Source organism: Rhagoletis pomonella, unplaced genomic scaffold (assembly GCF_013731165.1).
Source record: "Rhagoletis pomonella isolate Grant_MI unplaced genomic scaffold, Rhpom_1.0 Rhpom_scaffold_00004, whole genome shotgun sequence".
Taxonomy (NCBI): Eukaryota; Metazoa; Arthropoda; class Insecta; order Diptera; family Tephritidae; genus Rhagoletis; species Rhagoletis pomonella.
In genome coordinates, this window is record NW_023458558.1 from 5,711,049 (window position 1) to 5,716,400 (window position 5,352).

Consider the following 5,352-nt stretch of genomic DNA (forward strand, 5'->3'; position numbering starts at 1 on the left):
CGATTGGGCAGTCAAAATATTTTTCGAAATTTTCCCGAACTTGCACAGAAAACCGAACGCATGCACGAAGTTTCTAAATGTTGAGGTGTCAGGGTATTTGTGCGGCGGTGAGCGATTGCAAAAATGCTTGGCGATCGGTTGGTGGTCGGCCTGTGGGACGATGGTACTCTACACACATTCACCACTGACTTACCTGTATAAACATATGTATGTACGTATGCACATATGTATGTATACAAATATGAATGTATGCCGCATTGAATGAAGCCATTTAGAATTTTTCAAAAGTTGCGAAAGTTTATTCTTGTTTAGCTGTTGTTACTTTTCACATTTTCCTATTACATTTTTCTATCACATTCAGCCAACAGCCAACAGCGCCATTGACTGCGCAAATTTTCCAACGCATACAAATACAAATACACTCACTCTGAGGTGGTGCTGGTGCTGTTGTTTTTCGGCTGGTAACTGGCATCGAAGCATACAGGTGACATGCATACTTGGCGAAATGACTGCCATAGCAACAATAAATAATTTATATATTTATGTATAAAAAAATAAAACATTTTCATCACTACCTCTCTCACATTTATGTATGTATGTACATGATGGTTGTCCAAAAAAAGTTTAAAATGGCAAGCTTTCACCACTTAGGATTTTTCTAAATGGTATAAGAAATGCCTGTATTTTTTTTCTTGTAATTATATTTAGAACTGCCTCGAAGCCCATGACGTTTGTACATATATCTTATATGGGGAATAAACGATTTTTCGTAGAAATGGTAGATATAGAATTCTTAAAAATTGATATTTTTCGATCGGAAAACCCTGTTTCTCTTCAGGAGACTTCCAGTAACGATACCCAATGGTTTATTTTACCATTTTCCCCATTGCATTTTTGTCGCTTTTGGGAACCTATAACAAATAAAAAGCTAATAATAAAAAAATGGTTAAATAAACAATTGGGTATTGTTATAGGAAGTCCCCTAAAGAGAAACAAAGTTTAACGATCGAGAATTCTTGATTTTTAAGGCTTCTAAATCTACCATTTTTGCAAAAAAAGCGTTTTATCCCCGTATAAAATATATGCAAAACCTGATGGGGTTTGAGGCAGCTCTAAATGTAATTGTTTTACCAAAAGAATGGTATTTTTTACATTTAAAAAAATTCTAGGTGCTGAGATAAGAAAATTTTGAACTTCCGCAAATATTTTTTTTTTTTGACCACCCTAATGTACATAGTTCGTCACTGCTTTCAATGTTGTTGTTTTTTGAACATCTTCAGTGGTCGTTTCTATTTTTACTTAAGTACGCACAGGAACTACATACAACAGTAATAATGATTAGTCGTTGCGGATCCACAGTGTTGAATATCATCGGACATTTTCATCTTGATATTCGATGTGATGCGACATTCTTTGTATCTTATTATGCTAGTACATATATATGTACATATATTTTTATTTATTTATATATGTATGTAAGTATGAATGTGAATGCCAATTTTTCCTCAGGTCCAAGTCCGACGGCTCGCTGTCAAACAAGTAGTCGTTCAGAGAATTCCACTGTACGCATTAATGTATCTATGCTTACATTAAAGTACATCTAATTTTTTGCTTGCTGACCCTGATCATTTCGGCGATTGAAATACTTTGTACATACATACATATGTATGTAGTACTTAAGGATTGCTATCAAGTAGTTTATAAACATACATATTTACAATTATGTATGTAGGTACGTGCATATGTACATAAATATATCCCGGCATTTACATATGCATGTGCATGCCTACATACGTACATATGTATGTTCAGATGTAAATACAAACCACAAATTCCTAGCTTTTCTTCATCTTGTCGTTTTTCGATTTTCTTTTAATTGAGTATATACATTGCATGTATTTTTATGATTGTACAGGGTGGGCCAAATAAGACCTACCAATGCTCAACACTTATAACTTCTTTATTTTTTAATATTCTTGTTATTTTCTTTTGTGAATGTTATAGTTTATCTCTTGGAAAATCACAATGGATACTTGCAGCAAGACCACCAACAATGACTACAATAAGCCATTCGTTTTATACAATTAGCCATACAAATTGATATTTTATGTGATGTTTTGTTTGTCGGATAAAGCGCCATTCCAAGCAAAACTGTAGATTGTGGGGCTCTGAAAATCCAAGGGCAACACAACAGCACCAGTTACACCCATTCAGATGCACTGTTTGGTGCGGTGTTATGGCCGAAAAAGTTATCGGCCCATATTTCTTCAATGAATGATGAGGAGGAAACGCCAGAAACGACTTCTGCGGTTTCTTAAAGCACAATGATTGACAACTCTTTGCGACCAGCATCCTAATTTGTGGTTCCAACAAGATGGAGCGACTACGCACACTGCTAGGCAAACTATGGACCTGCTGCGTAGAATTGGTAGGACTTACTATTTGGCCCATCCTGTATTTGTATAAGCGAACAAATGAATTGGTTAATGCCACGCAACATACATATTTGGTTGAACTATTTTTACCAGCGATGACACAGAAATTCATTTCGTTAACTTTTAAGTATTTATGTACATATGTGCATTAGAGTGGTCCACTTATATCTGATGAACCAATTTAAACAAACTGAAAATGGAATACAACAGATGAAAGCAAACAAAATTTTCTATAAACCATCTATACGTCACTTTCCGATTGGACTAATAGGTTCCGACAATTCAATAAATCATTCCAGTTTTCTTTTTTGATGAAAAAAATAAAAAAGTAAAATTTTAATAGGAGAAAAATTAAAAACTCACTGGTTCTGGTGAAATTTTTGCCTTAGTGCTAAAGCCTGTTCTGTTACAAACAAATCAAGTTACTAACGAAGCAATACGATGGATAAGTAAAGAAGTAATGAGTGGTAAAATGAAAATGCGCAAAGATTTTTTGTATGAGCAGGAAATAATGTTACTCATACGCCATGTACACCTAACCATGATAAAAACATTACAAGGTAAAACCATTGAGAGGCAGTCTGAAGTTTACCAGCAATATAATTTTAAAATTCGAACTCAAGCTCACACAGACATTCTCATTTTTAGTCTCAAACAACAACAGTTGTGAACACTTTCATTTTTTTGTTTTCAATTTTATATAACATGTTTGCAAACGTCACAAAACATCATGGCCGACGAATTGAGAGAATGGTTTTACCTTCTAATGTTTTTATCATGCCCCTAACTATATTATTATATTTCATATAAAAAATCTTTGCGTATTTTCATTTCACCACTCATTGCTTCTTTATTTATCCATCGGTTTTCTACATAACTTGATTTTTTTGTAACACAACAGGCTTTAGCACAAAGGCAAAAATTTGACACAGAACCTGTTATTTTTTTAATTTTTCTTTTGTTAAAGTGTTTTTTTCATATTTTTATAAAAAAAAAATTCTTAGTGATTAATTCATTTGTCAGAAACTATCAGTCCTATCGAAAAGTAATGTGCATACGGTCTATGTAGAATTTTGTTGGCTTTCATTTGCCGTATTTCATATTATTAAATTGATGAATTGGTTCGTAAGATATACGTGATTAAGTGTAACCACTTTTTGTTTTAAGCTGAATAACGGTAAATTGAAAACATCTTGAAAACTTGTCCATAGAGTTAAATATTAAGTCCATTTTCGGAATCAGCGAGCAATTATTTATAAAAATTGGATAGTGGCATCCATTGACCATTTTTGTTGTAAACCAGTGTAATTGCAAGATAGTTGAAAATATTTTGTTTATTCTTATAAGGTAACTAAAAAGCTCGAAATGTTTACATACAGCTGAAGCTAATATGTACATATAAGCGTGTTAAACAAAAACAAAAAAAATATTAGGAGCAGAAATGAGTTTTTTTTTATTCTACAGCTAATACTTTTCTGAGTAAACTCCAATTGCTTTAACAAATCAAATTTTGTTTAAAAATATACGTAAAAAATACACTTATATTTATATTTCATAAAAACTCCTGTTATAGTATTTCTTTTCATAAGTTTTGTAACGTATTTTACTAACCTTCGGACGTAGAATCCATTTGGTTTTGTTTGATTTCCTATTCTCTAACTACTTTTATACGTAAATAACTTTTCGCTTTTTATTACAAAAATGTTGTGCTTGGGAGAAGGTCACACTACAAATGAATATAAAGAGAGGACTTAGGTTGCAGGCCGTTACAGTGAAAAGTTTTCGCTTCTTAGGTGATCCGTTTAGCAAACTCGAATTTTGGCCGCACTTTTGGAATTCGGCTGCAGTGTGTAGCGTGCCATTCGTGAGATCCGATCGGCCAGCGGTATTTTTTTTTATTTTTGTAAATTTTTCTTCTCTTTTAATTAAGTTTTTATATATTATTATTTAAAAAAAAAACATATGTAAATATGTATATGTTTTTAATTTCTTTTAACTTTTCGAAGCTTATTTTATTTAACTTGTTTCCAATTCAAAAGTCTCTTAGTTTGTCAAATGTTTAAAAAACATATATATTTTTAATAACATTTAAGTTTTTAGGAACTTATTAATTTTTTTAATTTAACTTTCCTTTTATTTTTTTAAATTAATTATTTTTAAAAGAAAATTATATTTTTTTATATATTTCATTTAATTCTTAAAAACTTACTTATTTTTTTTCTATATTATAATTTTATTTTATTTTTTACTTAATTTCCATATGTATATGGAAATTTAAATCTACATATGTGTACTTAAATCTATAGTGTTGGGAGTATCGAGTACTTTCTTTAAATATACATATGTTGGTAACATTTCAATGCTTAGTGTAGAAATCTCACTAGCTGGCAGGTCCCAAATAACGTCGATTGAATGCAGCTTTGGAATACTCAGTATCGATACTTTAAATAATCGGGTACTGTCGATCCTTTTGAGAATCGAGCTCTGAGTACTTTTGGTATCGATACTGCCCAAAACTAGTTCTAAGTATGAAGCAAATCGGACCATATATAAGGGTTTTCCAAACCTGCGCCATTAATTCATCATTCATACTGCACTGTCAACGGGTTCTGAGCTAAGTTTAAAGTTTCAAGTCGATAGATTATCGGGAATTTGGTTAAAAATTGATTGAAAGATTTGGTTGCTCACAGGTGAAACGCAATAAAAGCTTGTAATAAAATGCGGTACATTTAAAGGAAAGTTAAAAGAGATACTTAAAGGTTTGAAAGTAACCAGCTAGAAGGTTAAAATAGAAAGAGATAGTGAACTGCAAATTTGGAGCACCTTGAATTGCATTCCAATTTTAATTCAATTATTTACAGCGCGATATATATTTGCATATGTAAATGCTACTTTTTTGTATCCACTCGTATGTACC